This window comes from Pseudopodoces humilis, chromosome 5, assembly GCF_049639895.1.
Source record: "Pseudopodoces humilis isolate 2021_Gansu_Grassland_sample_001 chromosome 5, ASM4963989v1, whole genome shotgun sequence".
NCBI lineage: Eukaryota > Metazoa > Chordata > Aves > Passeriformes > Paridae > Pseudopodoces > Pseudopodoces humilis.
The window spans coordinates 54,712,890-54,730,032 of NC_142204.1; positions in this window are offsets into that span (position 1 = coordinate 54,712,890).

Genomic DNA, 17,143 nt, shown 5'->3' on the forward strand with positions numbered 1-17,143 from the left:
TTTTAAATGCAGTTTTTGTGTTATACTCTACATACATCCACATGACACCGTTACCGAGCATGTACATCCACTTGCCAACAAACTAATTCTAGTAAGCATGTAGTGCTATACTCTGGATGATGCAGGTTTCAGAAACCCCATGGAGACAGCAATTGCATAAATCCTATCAGAAGATGCTGCTGTGTTCCAAAGCATTATCAACGTCATCTGCCAAAGCTGGAAAAACATATGAAATGTAGAATTCCATTATTTTGTGTTACTACATTTTCACTGAAAATAAGACTATTTCAATTTCTATTCCTGCAATAAATGTATATACAACAAATATTTTTTATTAACTTTTATGATTATTGATTAGTTATTGCAACTAACCTTAAGATTTTTTTTGGTGTGGTTTAATTATATTTTTAATTTGTTTGGTTGACCCAGAAAGGTGTTGGATTTTTTTCCTGTCAGACAGTGGTTATTATGAAAGTAGGTGGGTGGACTGGTGATAATTGATAGCTTATATGTACAGAACCCTTTTCATCAATGGTTATTCTAATTTTTTCCAGAATTTTACCAGATTTTCTGTTGTATCTATATTATATGAACCGAAATATTTTTGAGGAGTAGATGTAGGAGAATAAGTAAATATTCTGTGTCTTAAATATCCTGCAGAGGTGTAAACAGATGGAAAAAAAAAAAAAAACCTGAAACAATCAAGCCCCACTACAGGTATTGTTCACCATTTCATTGACTTCAAATTTGAGATCCAAGATTTTCAAAAGTGATTTCCTTTACCATGAAAGAAAATTACTGTTGGTTTTTTTTTCCCCTTTGATAAATTTTTAGAGGGAATATCCTATGTAGATGATTATCAGCTGCACAACTTTGCATTTGAACCACCTTGGGCTTCTCAGTCCGGGTTCAAGAGACATCTGTCCTGTGTGTGCTCCTCTGCAAGGGCTCCTGGTGGCTGCCTACGCCACTGCTTATACAACAGGAACATTTTTCAGTTTCATGATTTTCATTAGACAACATGGTCATGTCAGGTGGTAGTGTGTTTTGGCTCCTACATACACAGCTGTTTTTACTACTCAGGGTATTTGAATGTTTACTCCACCCATTTGTTTAATGAGACCTGTAATCAGCTTCAATTCCAATAGGTCATTAACACCTCACCCACAGCAATATGAAGCCAAAATTGGACAGGTTTGTTATGCCTGTTACAGCATGCAGTGGAGATACTTTCTGCAGGTTTTAAAATGTCTTTATTATAATTCATGTTGGTAATAACTATGAGCCATCCTCCTTGCTACAGCAGCAACAAAAATTAATAACTCCTCTTGTGTTTTTCCTGTGTGATTATGTTCTGAAGCGTATATCTTTTTCCTAACTTTTGAATTTCATTTCAAAAATATATCAAGCAAATAAAAGCATAATTGTGAATGAATCTCAATATTTTGGTCCTTACAAGAGAAACATGCAAAAGTTTAATAAATATATTTAAATAAATATAATACGAACTACATCTGGCTTAGTGTAGTTTACTAAACCCCACTTAGTAACTGGTGGAATAAAAGGTGTCATAAGTATCCATTCTTGTAATCATCTGATGGTACTTTCATTTCTGTGACTAAGTACTGGGCTGGATGTAACCAGTGTGGCCTTTCTCTTGTTCTTAAAGGACAGGAAATAGTTGTTACTTAATATTTGAATTCCACCTGCTAAATGCACCTTACTATAACACGTAGCACCAGGGAGCTGGCATTTCCAGAGTGGAGAGTAGGTATGTGAATGACACACCTTCATTCATTTGTTTTTTTTTTTCCTCTCTGGGAATAAAGATGAGGCTATTAGTGTGGTATCTGCTTGTGCCTGAGACAAAATCAGAGGAACACAACAGAGGGAAAGGAGCAGGATGTGGAGAAGGAGAAGACATGTATCCCAAAAAGTGATCTGCGCAGTAAACTGGGAAATTACTCTTTCTTTACATTGCAAAAGTTCTAGTATATTTTCATTAACTTCAGCATAGCTAAGCATTATGCTGTGAACTGTTGCTGTTACATGCTATACAGACAGAGTCTATAACCAAGGGTGAGTATTAGCAAGTGCTTTGAGTTTAACAATGGGCAGAGAAACAGCACACTCCAAGCCCTGCCCCATGCTCAGGTCATCTCTCTTGCCTGTATGTTGTACCTCTGTATTTTACTGACAGATTATACAATACTTGTATATATCTATACTCAGAAAGTGACTATGATCTGTATGTAAATGAAGGATAAGTATGAGTTCTCTTTCAGTCGATTTGCATCCTGATTTTATATCTATTCACTTGCATGATCTGGAATCAGAACTGGCTGAGAGTGTTGGAACCCACCAAAAAAAATTAGCTGATTGCCAGCAATTGAATATGTGGCTCTTTTCCTCTAAGGAAAAAAAAAACCTCAAAAATATATATATGACATAGACTGACACAGAGGGTTTAAAAAGGTAGCCAACATAAGGCATTAATGTGTAAAACTTTGTTGGGTTTTTTATTGATATGTAGAGTGCAGAACAGGAATATAGACATTCAGTCCAATTGGAGTTTGGCCATTTTCATTGTAACAAAATCTAGTATTAATTTTGTTCCTTATTTCAGATACCTTAGTGTAAAAGCCAAGGACAGATAGTACATGAAGGAGAAGCTCCACCTCTCACTTCCAAATATCTCCTCTCTGTCACAGTTCAGCTGGTCTGCAGGGAACATACAGAACTCTCTCACTTCTCTGGCTAAGCCTGTAACTCACCTAAGTGCTCAGTCTCCATTGCTCTTATGTTAATTCTTTTGCCAAGCTCTAAATTTATTTCATAACAGGGACAAAGAATTATTCTTGGAAGTATAAAGAGAAAAGTAGGTCAAGACACAGACTTACTTTGATGATCTCCCTTTAGCACTTTTGTGCAGCTGTAATTGAACTGTCCTTTTTAAAAGTGTGCCCTGTATTTTTATTTCTTAATTTTTTTTGGCGACGAGTCAGCTTGGAAATGAAATGTACTGTGTCATTCAATTTTTCTGCAGATTTGCAGCTGTAATTAATTATTTTATTGTACTTCGGTTTCTTTAGAGCCCATAACAAATGGTGTATCTTTGGAAATATAATGAGGAGTACATTGGGTAGAGTTCACTTAAGTTCTGCTACATACATTTTAAAGACCTATATGGACTTTAAGGTAATCATATAGCTAATTTTCACCAATGAAACATAACACTGCCTTCCCAGCCATAGCAGGCAGACTTTATGCTCCTCACATACAAAAGCAATCAAATAAGTTGATAAAAACTATGGATTTGAAAGAATTGTGAGGACATGGGTCTTAGAACTCCTTCACAGTATTTTCATCTGAAGATTCTAGAAAAATGGATTATGATTTTTGGGCCTTATAGACATTGTTATAGTAGAACTATAATCAGTATAATAAAAAAAGTCATCAGTGGAGAATGCACATCACCTGTAGCATTCTTTGCTTCCTTCCTGTAGACCTAAGACTGTTTAATGGAATGTTTTTAATTAAGAAAAAAACCAAAAACTATTTACCAGTTTAATTAGTTAATCCCATAATTAAATAAAAAGAGAACATTGTGTTTTTATATTAATCATGTTAGGTTGAATACAATTTGTTGTTTCATGACTCTAGATCTTTCAAGTTCCAGATGGCACTTCAGAGAGAAAATCCAAGCCTCAAGTTTAGTCCTTCAGTTGCCACAAAAATAAGTATAGGTTATGTGACTCAAAAAGATGTACTTTTTAAATGATGCAGATACTTGTTGCACTATTTGAAATGTCCTATTGGCAAGACTAGACTAGTTTAGCCATACAGAGTGGCAGTGGTCCAAAAATACAAATCAGCAAAAGCAGAAAATTTGCTTAATTTGGGTGCAGATGGATTGGGTTTGCACAATGCTGCCAAGCTATTTTTATCATTGTAGTCTAGGTCTTGGCCAAAAGCTAGGAACAAAATCTAAGCACATATAAACTTCAAAGATCTTTTAGATTTGAGCTAAACCCAAACTTGGTTGACATTTCCATGTCTGAGTTTTGAAGCTATCAATTTTATGGTATTTTATGGTATTTTAAAACCACTGCATAAGTTTGTGTCTGTAAATATCACTAGAGAAAGTAAGCAAAAGTCCAGAGTGAAGCAACAGAATTTTTTGGAGCTCTAAGAATAATCTTAACAGATTTTACCTGTTGTTACATTTCCAGTAGCAAGAAAAAGAAAAGAAAAGAAAAGAAAAGAAAAGAAAAGAAAAGAAAAGAAAAGAAAAGAAAAGAAAAGAAAAGAAAAGAAAAGAAAAGAAAAGAAAAGAAAAGAAAAGAAAAGAAAAGAAAAGAAAAGAAAAGAAAAGAAAAGAAAAGAAAAGAAAAGAAAAGAAAAGAAAAAGAAAAGAGAAAAGAGTAACCATACACCATTATTAATAAACAGTAAGGTGTGGTCCTAATTTCAGGGGAATAATGATGGCTTATTTGTAGTGAAGATCTGTCTCTTAGCTTAAAACTTCACTTAGAAATTGCATTGGCGGATAGTCAGGAAGTGCCTTGGTTTAAAATAATGTCATGTTCAGGGTCATCTGTCTATTCACAACTGATTGATTCTGTTTGGTTACTCTTCCTTTGTATCTGTATGAAAAGGCTGAACATTTGATTTTCAGGTTTGCCTTTTTTCCTGTGATATTACTTTGAGTTCATCTTGGACTGAAAAAGAACAGGATTGGCCCCAGGGTGAATTAGAAACTTAAATTTTCATGGTTTTCTGTGACATGACACTCTGTGAAAAAGTGTTCAATGGGTCAGGACCAGACCTTTGTTTTGAGGCAGGGAGGTATCTAAGCAATAGGACATTGACTTTGGCAGCTCAGCAGGGCTGGGCAGGTATGCCTTGAGAGAACTCCATGCATTTTTTAGTAGGTAAGGCTGTTTTGTGAGAGGGGGAAGAAATGCATTACAAAAAATAGAAAATATTTTTAAATGTCCTGCTAAATTCCTGGTGAGCACAGAAGTAATGGCAGTAGGACTAGTTGGAACAATGTAGGTCCCTTCCAACTGAAATATTCTAGTCTGTTCTATTAATTACCTAAAATCTGACTGTGATTCATAATGTGCACCCATCTTGCTCTACCTGTTAACACATGAGCATATGCATCTTCCATATATGTGCAATTTTGTGAATGGGTGAAGTGCAACTGTTAAGCTTTTTCTGGACATATAATAGGGAAAAACTTAAAAAAGCATGAAATTGTAAGTTGTGAAATTTTACTTCAGATGCACAAGTTAGAAGGTCTCATGAGAGGCTTGTGAATATATAGTATGCATAAATAACAGGTTAAGGTCCAGAACTTGTTCAAATGGGTTTTTATCTCCTTAACAGCATCGTATTACATGAATAGGTGCTGGAGTCACTAGGACTATTCTAGTCTTTAATGGTTTTATACCATATGGTAATGAACCTACCAGTATGCTTCACAGCATCACTTTCATCTTGTGTTCATTGTCTATATCTATATATATATATATATATATTTATATATATATTGTTGTCCAGTACAAAGATATCAAAGTTTTGCCCTTTTGGCATATCCTTTTTTAAAATGATGAGACACTTCCAGAAGAAAAAGACAACTCACTTTGAATTAAGATAATAGATTATGACTCCCATTATGGGAATAACCTCTTTTCATCCTTCTTGTGATCTTCTGATCACAGGGTACAGCGATGATGACAGGGGAGGGAATGCACAGAGATTGCACTCATGTGGGAGAAATACAGCACTCTGTGTCGAAAGACCTTCTCTAAATAGTGCTCCAGTGTCTCTACAGAGAGCACAGCTCATTCAGAATGCAAATCTATATATCTATAATATCCGTCGGTACAGCCACTTGTCTGAGAACAGAGCAGAAGTGTTTACTTTTTTTTCCTCTACTCTGAGGAGTAATTTATAACAACAATATTCATTCTGTCTAAGCAGTCTCTGGCACCAGAGTATGCATATCAGCAATTGTAATACAGTCATTCACTATTGGCACTTCAGGCCAATAAAGTTTATTTCACTTGGAGTGCTGACATGGCTGTCTGCAAACAAGGCTCTGAGAACTAAGACAGCTGGAATGTCATTAAAGAATATTGACTCTCTCTCTCTTCTTTTTTATCTCTTTCTCTTTGGTGGAACTTTAGTGCATTTAAGAATACTAGTTGCCTCCCAAAACATGAAAGCAAAACAGGTAAAATCTATTTTTATCTGTTCCTTCATGAATATTGCAAGTAACATAAATTGGTGAAGAGGATTAAACCATGAAACAGATTTGGGGAAGAATAAAAAGGTGCCCAGATGTGCCCAGATTGTTACATCAGAGATTTCTTGATGGCTTTTTGTGAGTTTAAAACTGGCTGTGTGTGGGGGGGGCTGATTATTAATAATTTAGCAGCTTTGGCAGGATCAATATGACTAATTTGTTATGTCTGCAGAGCTAATTCCTATTCCTTTGTGAAATGAAACTGTGAAAAATTGAAGTAACAGTTTAAAAGGAAAAGCACTTATAGGGATTAAGGGGAACTGATTCATTCTGGTTTAGTCTTAAAAAGAATTAATAATCTAAATTTAGGGTGTTCTTTTATAGTATGTGCAACTTGAAGAACTTGCTACTTCACTGTTTTATTGCTAGAAGGGGTTTCTGAAAATCAAACTTCACAAATGCTGCACATTTCAGTTATTTAAAAAACAGCCTTGCAGTAGCAATACCCCTCTGGTTTGATTCTGCCGCAGCTCATAGAAGGAGTTCCAAGCACTCCCAGAGCTTAATACAGACTACAGGAATGTAGGAACCTGAGTTCTAGCAAAAAGGGAGGGAGTTTGTAAGAAACCAGTCTTTGTCTCCCTGTCTCTCCTGAACTATTCAAGTAATTGAACAAAGTTCATGCCACAGTAATAGCGTATGTCCTTCACAGAGGTTTCTGTGCTGCCTCAGACTCATTAGGGAGAGCCCTGCAGAACAAATGTCACGGATAGTTTCACAAGGGCAGAAAGCTGACACACCCTCTCACTTAGGGAGAGGTGAAGGACCAAATCTATGGCTCGGAAACAGCAGACCCTGCTACCAGTGGTATTCCTATCCATCTGCTCTGTCTCCTCCATCTGCCCCAACCACTGCCCAAAGCACTCTCCTATGCTCGGCTCAGAGCCTTTGGTAAGAACCCTCCCCACCTGAGAACCTGTGCACCAGCAGTCCTCTCTCTGCTGACAGCCCTCACAGTCACAGGGCAGGACTGGTGTCATGCTCCTCCTCAGTGATCCCCGTTTTCACCACCCTTGGATTTCATACCTCTAGGTCGTTCCCTGTGGGACAGAACGCCTGGCTCCCTGCTATTGTGGATGCATCGTCTGCTTCATAATAATGGGAAAGCACCTCTCTACAGCATGGATTAAAAGGAAAGACAGAAATAGGATGTTTTAAGAAGAATGAGAACAAAACACAAAAAAAAAGACATGGAACAATTGGATCACATTCAAAAGGAAATTTCCAAGAAAACTTAATGGTGAAATTAACCTCATGTAATATTTACAGCTATTAAATAAAGAACAGAATATTGTATTTAGCTCTAGGAAATAGAAAAGAATTATTACCCAAATGACAGTTTATAGAGTAACCTAGAGTGGGTTCTGTTTCACACAAAGGAGAAACAAAGCTGAAGAAGAATTCTTGAAAAACCTCTAAAGAGTCCCTTTAATATTATACAATGCAGGGGAATTAAGACTTAACACAGGTTGAAGACCAGTATGGACTTGAACTACTTGGAACAAAAAACTGTATTATGCTGCCATAATTAAAACACATGCATAAGATTTAAGTCATCAGGCACTGGTAAAGCACAAAATATTTAAATGTTTTAATGTTAACACCTCAATGCTGGAAGGAAGGTTCCACTAGGAGAAGTCTCCGTTAAAATGTTCAACAAGTTTTGTTTTGTTTTGTTTTTCAGGAGTTTGGTTTCTTGGGTGTGGGGAGGGGTGTTGTTGGTTTTTGTTTTAATAATTGGCAGATTTGTAGAGAAGACTGGACACTTGTTTTATATACTTTATTTGCTTGCAAATACATCACTAGCACAAACATGTGCTAGTCCTTAAAATGTACATGTCTTTAAAAAAGGACATATCCTTAAAAAGGACATGTACATGTCCTTAAAATATAGTCCCTGAATATTCCATTTCATTTGTGGCTCATATTGCATCGTTTGTTTAAAACCTTAAATGATTAAATAAAGAGACTGACAGGAAAAACGTGGCAGCCTTCTAGACAGGGTTAAAATTCAGAGCTAATTTTGCTCAAATTACTTACATTCCAGAATCACTCTTACATTTCAGTCAGTTAATTCTGAAGTTGCAACACACTTTCACAATGTTTCTACTTTTTCTTCTGTACTCCATTGCAAAAGTAAAATATAATAACTTCAGCCTTCAAAACATTTGCCTAAAATTTTTCTTACATCTGAAGAACCGAGTAGCAAATTAGGACTATGACTGACAGGCCAACTAAAAAGACAAATTCCATGCTGGGTTCTTCTCAACAGTACTCCATTAGCAATTTTTTCCTAATGAAAAGGCCTCAGCTGACCTAGTACTTCAAGAACCCACCATGGGGATATTTAAATTTTTAGAAAACTTAATTACAGCAAATAAATTTACCAGCAGAAACACACTGATTACTAACAGAAGCTAGGACTATCCCAAAGTCCTTGTGTTCCAAACAGAAAACTAAAAGGCTGAAATAAGTCTACTGGTAAAATTATTTCTGGCTACATCTGAAATAAAATACATCTTTCGGAGTGGTGAAAATGTCATAAAAAATCTTCTTCAACACTTTCCAATGGCTGCTGTTTGTCAATAGCAAAAAAAAAGCCCAACTGCATGTTTCGAATTCCTGGTGAATTCAAGCTTTTGTTTGTTTTTCTACTGAATGTAACACAAAAACCTCTGAATTGTAGTGGTTATAGAAACTTTGTTTTGACTGATCTAGTCTACATATATAATTAGGAAAATCAAGGGGAGTCCATGGGGTTTTTTATCAGTATATTGAAAATGGGCAAACCAAGTTACAAAAGTGTCGTGGTTTTAAAGCAGTAACTAAAAAATTACTAGAAAACTTACTTATTTCTTGCTGTGAGATATGGATTAGAAAAATAGCAAAGCAGGCTTAAAACTTCAAAGGAATAAAGAAAGTTTATTAACAGAACTATAAGACTAAGAACACCAGAATAAACCTTCAGAAAACTCCTTTATCCCCCACTACCTAACCATTTCCTTGTTCACATGAAAATATAGAGACAAAAAACTTTGGAACTTTGGTGTTTAAAACAGTCCCAATTGCTGCTAGAGTATTTTCATCAGTCTTTGTAGAGAAACAGAAGTCTTCTTCAGCTAGTCTATGGAGTTTCTCACAAGAAAACTAATTCTGTTATAGCTTTCTATTTTTCTGATGCCAGCTGCCCAGAAAAATCTGCCATCAGTTCACTCCTCCCATTTCACATCACTCTGAGGTGTGTATGGGTCAATGAGTCTAGGGATGTCATTTTTAAGGATGAGTTATTCAAAGGCAAAAGTTCTCTTCATCTGTCTCTGTGAGCTTCCCTGGAAAACAGAAGTTTTCTCTTTGCCTCAAGTGCCCCCAAATCTTCAACTATTACTTCTCCCCCTCTGTTCCAGCACCTCACTGTATCATAATTACTCCACCTTTTGCTCAAAATCTAAACTTTGAACACTCTATTCCTCCCTATATACTCTGTCATGAATTAAAGGAGTTTTTTTCAGGACACTATTCTCCGTCTCTATAGCTTTAACAGAAAAATATTTCAGCCTATAAAGCATCTCCTTACTCTCTACCTTTTCTGAAGCTTAATTCTTTTCTTTACTGTCTCTGATAGTTTATAAAGTCTCTTTACATATTGATTACTCTCTTTTTCTCTCTCTGGATAAAAGGATTAATCTGCAAGTCTCATCTGGGTAATGAAAAGGTTAAAATCTTGCCCAGGCTTTGTAGATGGTTCTGTGATCTCTGCCGGAGCAGTAGCTGGAGTTGTCTGCGATGGAAGATTCTTCATGGCTGCTCTGGAGAGTGTGGTCACTGTCTCAGCCTGCCGCAGGTCAAGAGCTTTTTTTTTCTTTTCTTCACTCGGCAGTCTCTGGTGAATTCAGTCACAGCAAAACTGCAGCCGAGCCAGGGACCGGCCTGGCCCGGCCAGAGCCCGGGGCAAGCCCCGCAGGCCCCATCTCCCGGCCGGGAGCCGCTGGGCCCAGCCCAGCCCCCGCCCGGGCCGCATGGCCTGGGCAGGGAACGGGAAACCAGCTAAAGCTCTGGTACCTTTCACAGCCAGGGAACAGAGAGACAAAGAAATTCCCAGGCTTAGGTCTTAAGGTGGTGTTCACAGGTTGATCTCACTTTTCAATGGTTAAAACTGCTGTCAATTCTTAGAAATGGCCAGGAGAAAAACTCCCATCAGCCTCCAGCAGTTTTAACTTCCTTAGGTGTTTTTCTTTGTTATCTTAAATGCCAATCTATCACAAAAAGGTGCTGGAAAAGTTGTGCATATACTCATGAAGGCAGCAAATAATTGTAAATTATTATTTGCCCATTGTAAATAATTATTTTTTTTTCCTTGAAAATGCATCGCTATTTTGGTATAATTATTACTATATTTACTATATACATACTCCTGAGTTTGCTCAGGAGTTTTCACAAGGTTCCTTGAAAGAAAAATTACTGAGTAAAAAGAAACTACCCAGGCTTGAAGATGAGCCATGAAATACACATTTTATAAGTGCAAGTTCAGTACAAATTCATTGCATTGTAGTTCTCTTCTGGTAGCTCATTCATATCCTTTGGATAAGAAGTAACTCCCAAGTCTGTCTATAACTTGAAGACAAGCAAAATGCTTCTCTCCTGCCTACATCCCATAAGAAGTGCCCAGAGAAGTGGACACAGGTAGCTGTGAGAGGCTGGAAAGAGGCAGCAGAGGCACCTCTGTAACCCCTGGAAACTGGGCCTTGCAGAGCTGCTGTAATCTCTTACCTGTGATCTATCTCTGGAGGTCCTGTTCCTCTTGGTTGTGGATACACCTCTTGTGAAGAATTTCCTGTGCAACTCATAGGACAAGTCAAGTTGCACACTCCTCTCTAAAGAATCTCCATGTAACCCCAAATTCTTTTTAAGTTATGTTTCATTTTACCTTTTAGGAAAGGCCAGCAGTAGACTGTTAACCAATTTTGCTTTGTATTCTGCGATGTGAGTAATTATGTTGAGGCACAATGTATTTATACTGGTAGAAAAAGAAAATTACTAATTACCAGAAAGACTTAATTGCACTTCTTTTAAATCAATATAAAATATTTAAATTATTTCTATTATCTCTACCTAGCAGAATTCTTTCTCTTCAGTCTATTTTGTTAGCTTTTTCAATTAGTGTAACAGATCAGATCAATAGATCAGTTTCCATATATAGAATTAGCAAAGCAGGGCCTTCTAAATTACTACTGACTGAAGAACAGCCCTTTTCAGTTCATTAGACCAATTATACAAAATCTTATTTGATTCACAGGCTTTATAATTTTTTTCCCTTAGATGACAGAATTTTACTCTATCAAATTTAGCTTAATAGTGGGTTATTTAGAGATAAGTAAAGAAACAATCCTCAGCTTTTCACCAGAGACTAATAAGCTAATTTGTCTCACTTAGCTCTGTGATTGCTGAGAATATCTTCACACTTTCTAAGGCTCTGGAATGTGCCATAAAAGCAAAGTCCTCTGCTGGGTGAAACTCCAGCACTGAGCCCTAAGGGAGCACAGAAAACACACTTTAAAGGGGGAATAGAGAGAAATTCCTCTAATCCTTGACCCTTTCCTGGCTTTAGACGCATTGTCTCCTGATAAGGAAGGAAGCTGGTTACTGTATTCAGGAACAGTGGCCAATCTTTGTCCATTCATTTCTTGTCCTGTAAATCTGGGTAAGGAATGAGCAGATTCTAGTCCTACACACTGCAGTTAATTTTGCTATTTGCCCCTTGTAGTTTTATTGCCTTAGTAACTTGCAAATCATTTTATGTCCTACAGCTATCCCACACAGTATGGTATGTAATGCATCCACAAGGAAGGAACATTTTTCACCATAAAATGATTGTTCTTGATAGAAATCTCCATTTGTAAAAATACCCTGCCCAGGGAGGATACATAATTTGTGAAAGAAGGAAGCCTTTTTCAGTAATAGAACTTTGGAAAATGGCTCTAATTCTCTTGAAGGCAGATCATTTAATCTAACTAACTGTTGCTACAGAGATGTAGAAAAGCAAGTATTTCTGGGTAACTTGACCAGAGGGAAAACAATTAGGCTACATTACTGAACTGTAGTAATATGTTTTCTTGGCAGTAGACCTTCCTCTGTGGTTACCGCCACATATAATGTACTCTCTTTAAGGACTAGAGGCTGGAAAAACAAACAATTCAGAAGTGTACTGCACTAAGTTCCACACACTGAATACATGTTTGAAAACTGTATTTCAGTTGTGGATTCTTAAGCTTGCTTTACCTCATTTCACATGTACTCAGACCTGCTGATTCAGACGCTATTTTATATTACAGGAGAATTGGATTGAATTTTCAAAGCTCAGCTAAATCATTACTGAATTCCCCTAATTCATTGGCAAAATGATGGGAAGAGAAGCAATGACGAAGCGTGGCAAAAAGACTAGTGAATAAAACAGCTATTATGGCTATAGGAGACAAACACACTTGTGTCTTATAAATACTTCTTGTATGCCTAAATGCACATGAAATGCTGTTAGAACTTTATGAAGACTGAAACAGCTATTGCTCAGAGTTTACAATAAATACTGTTAATATTACCCACTCAAGTCTAATTCAATCTTTTTGTATATTTATATTTAGACTTTAATCATAATTACATGACTACGTGCTCTTATTTTTAAGGGCATTTTATTGCTTAATGCAAATGATAGAAGAATGTTATACATTTGGGAAAATGTCTAGAACTGTGGTTTGGGTTAACCAAGTGTAGTTATCAGTGCAAAAGACCAGTGGCTCAGGATTTAGCTACTTTGAAGAATCCTTATCCTACATGTAGGCAGAATAATAATTTTAAAGTGAATACTTCTTATGCTGTTCAGTACTAGAGATTAGTACTTGATCATGTCACAAACATTCCTAAATTTGTTTTTACAACACTCCTACTAACCAAGGCCATTTTAACCTCCAATTTGCAAATGCAAAAACAGGATAGAGGAAAAGGGTTCAAAGGTCAGAACATCCACAGTAGTTTAAGGCACCAGCTTGTGACACTTACTCAACTTTCCCAAGAAGCTGATGTTACAAAGCTCTTCATGTTTTTCAAGTTCAGGTTCCATTAAGTTTAGTTATAGTCCTGTGTAGAGAATTTCTCATAGGTCCTTATGTCTCATGATGAACATGTAGAACACAAGGACATGTAATTAGTGATGACCCCAGAAAAGTTTGGGTTGCATGACTTGTTTAACATCACACAGAAGGGAAGGATGAGAGAAGAAATTAAATTCCTCAGAACCATATTCAAAGATCTGAATCAGGAAATCCTCACTTTTCTGTTTGATGTCCCATTTTAGTTACAATCAAACTCTTAATAATAAGACCTGATCCACTCTTTGAATATGCCTCTTATGCACTAAATGCATGAGGATTCCTGGGGAAATGATCACATCACTAAAGACTGTTTCGTAACGCTTATGTATAAGCAGGTTGAATTGATACTACCCTAACAACTTTACCTTGGAAATTTGTAACTTCTGGATACCTTAAGTTTTGGGTCTGTTTTCTTTCTTTTATGTACATATGTATCCATGTATATGTTTTGTGTGTGTATGTATGACTTTGTGACTTCCTTTCAGCTGCAACCTGAAAACAGACACTCCTTCTCTGGGCATCACAGTGCTTCCCCATTTGTCCTGAGCATGAACTGTGGTCTGGAACTAAAGGAATAACTAAAACATAGCAGGTGCAGGTTTTTAGGCTCTGTGCACAAGAAGTACAAATGTCACCCACATAAGTGCTTCTACTAGCAGATAGAAGAAGAAACTTGCTGATAGAATAAATTTGGAATTAAAATCAATGGTCCATTCCTGGACTCTAGTAGGAGCTTCTGTTCACTCCAGCCATGAGTCATCTTTTTGGCTCCCTCCAAGCATCCTATTGCCATGTCACCATCCTGGTTTCTTGTTCCTTCCTGTTTTCCTCTTTACCCTTAGACCCAACATGGCTCATTTGTTGTTTCCTTGAGTCTTTTGAAACTGCTAAAACAAAAACAACAATAAAATCTCTTCTGTTTTACTGTTCCTAAAACCTCCTTTTCACAGACTGGTTTTACAGTAGTTCCCACAATACTTGATCTCTTACATTCTACCTAAGTTTTCTAAGCAATCCTACTTCCACCCTGCTGTATCATGTGGCAAGCTTTTGCCTCAGAAAGCTGTCTAATCATTCCTTCCTCATCATTCTTTTTCAGCAAACCAGACACCATTTTATCCACTGCTTCCTTGATTCATGCTATTTTTCTTGTCAGACCAACTTGTACTTTGTCTCTTCACCAGCTTTTGGATGCAATCGCCCACTCACCAGACTCCAGTCTCATTCTTCACTGCAAACCTCATGTAGCTTTGTTTCCCTCAGGCATCCAGTCTCATGCTTGATTAGTCCAATTTTCTGTTTTCTGACTGTCGATCCCAATCCTCCTCCTCCCCAATCCTATTGTTGCTTGCACTTATTCATTAATGCAATCTTATTCCTCCCTCATTCTTCTGCCTTGTGTTTTCCTTTATACTCCTTGGAGAAGAGCCTGAGAGAGGGCCAGGGGCAGATAAATCAGACTACACAGGATGGGCAGGTTCTCTGCCTGTGGTTGTGGCGGTAGGCTCAGTATTCCTGCTAAGACATTCATGTATGTATGATCATCAGCTGTTCTGGAGAATCAGTCAAAGCAGGCCCTACAGAGCACAGATGCAAAAGGCAGGAGTACTGTCCACACATAAATGGGCTTTCTTGGTGAAGAGCCTGGTACGAGGTAAACAAAAAAGAAAGGTAAAAAATAATTTTTTTAAAAAAGGAGAAAAAGACAACAAATTTATGAGTCATTGGCTCTTCCTGTGCTGTATGACAGATTAAGTATGTAGAAGTCCAGATGAGGGTGCAAGTACAGTGTAACATGTAAGCATCCTCTATAAAAAAATGGGAGTAAAAAAACTTGCAGGTCTCAGAAGTGCTTGGTGGTGCTGTGCCGATACATGGCAAGAGCACACAAGAGTTAGCTCCTGTCTGTCAGGGTGCAAGTGTGCAAGAGCTCTGCCCTGTACTCTGGGCTTGGTCCATGGTCATTCTCTGAAAAGAAACTGCTGGAGTTCCTGAACAGCAGACCTGCCAGCACCAAGGTTCCTGAGATTACAACAGTGACACAAAAACCAAACTGGCAAATGCTAAACAAACAGGTCCAAGCTCAGATAAAATCAACTATTTATGACTTTTCTGAGTTTTCTCATTTGACCTGTTAAGTCCAGACAGATTTAAAACCTTGACAAATCTGTGCAGCCTTTCCTGAGGGTGGCAAAAGGAACATCCCCATGATAGAAAGACCTTTTCCTTCAAATAACTTTTACTTTATTTCAAAGGAAAAAATTATCTTATTTAATATGAACAAAGAAGTATATTTTCTCAAGTTTCATTTTCAGAAATATCCAAATCATTCTGACTTAAATTAAAATATATATAAAAATAATGTAATTTTGCCTAAGAAAGGCAATCAGATTTTGAAATGTCAGCTCAATTATTTAAAATACAACAAAATTACAGGTTGCAGAGTGCAACAACTTATAATGGGAATCTTAATAAGAGACAGTGTTACCACTTCCACCTCTAACACTGAAACTAATTTAATGTGTTCTTTTCCTAGAGGGTGTTTTACCTATTTTGCAATTGTTTCTACCTTTGTTTGGTTTTCTAGCTTTTATCTCCACTGAAGAAAAAAACAATAAGCAACAAACAGAAACAACTCACTGTTTACATTCAGGTTGCAGTTGCAAACAGGCCCATAATTACTGAAAGCTGGGCTGTAAAAATATTAAATAGAAACAGTTGCCCATCTGCATGGCTGTAGAAGGGATTATCCTTTACAGAACAGATTGGTCATGGGACTCTTTTTTAGTGAATCAAACCACACAGAAATTCAACAGTAGCAAGAATCTGCATCATCAAATTTACGCTTTTTTTTTTTTTTTTTCCATATAGGAAATTTTGGAGGATAGAAGAGGTAGAAAATATTTCCGTTTCTTTTTTTCTCTTCTAAAATATTTTAAAATTATTCTAAATGCTTCTGAAATCTCTTTCAATAATCTGCTTTCGAAGGTCTTGTCTACAAAGGGCTGGCACAGCTCTACCTTTTCATAACTCACCAAAAATTTCCCCCATAGTGCCTCACCCCAGCACAGCTTGTGTTTCAGCAAAACCACAGTTGTAAATCTCCTGTAAAACTTTTCAAAACACTGTCTTGCCAGCATGCTGTTTCCATTATCATACTCCTGTTCAAACTTTGACATGGCCTGGGTTATGGGACCTGGTCAAACTCTAACAGCTGGATGTAAAACAGCTCTGCAGAGAGTGGAAAATCAAACAGTAGGAAAGATCTGAAGAACTCTGGGAAGATACAGGTGGCAGAGCTCTCACAAGCTGATAACCTTGGAAGGTTCCTTACTCCCTGTCTAAAACCTCTTTTATCGGTTTTGCTCAGGGATTAAATACATTGTTTTGGAAAAATTAAGTCGAAATGAGATGGAAAATAAACCAAGGTCATTTGGAAGATTAGGACACATTTAAATGCTAGACTTTTTGTCTGCCTAATTTAAATACCTGCTTTCCCTCTCAAAATATATATGTGTGTATACACATGAACATATATACATATATGTGTATGCATGTACTATTTTGTTTATGCAAACCCGCATTTGCACACTTATAGCATAGTCAATTATTTCCAGTAAAAAGTACTTGAATTTTTTTTTCTCTCAGTTGTACCTATTTGCATGTGATAGCAAACTTCACAATA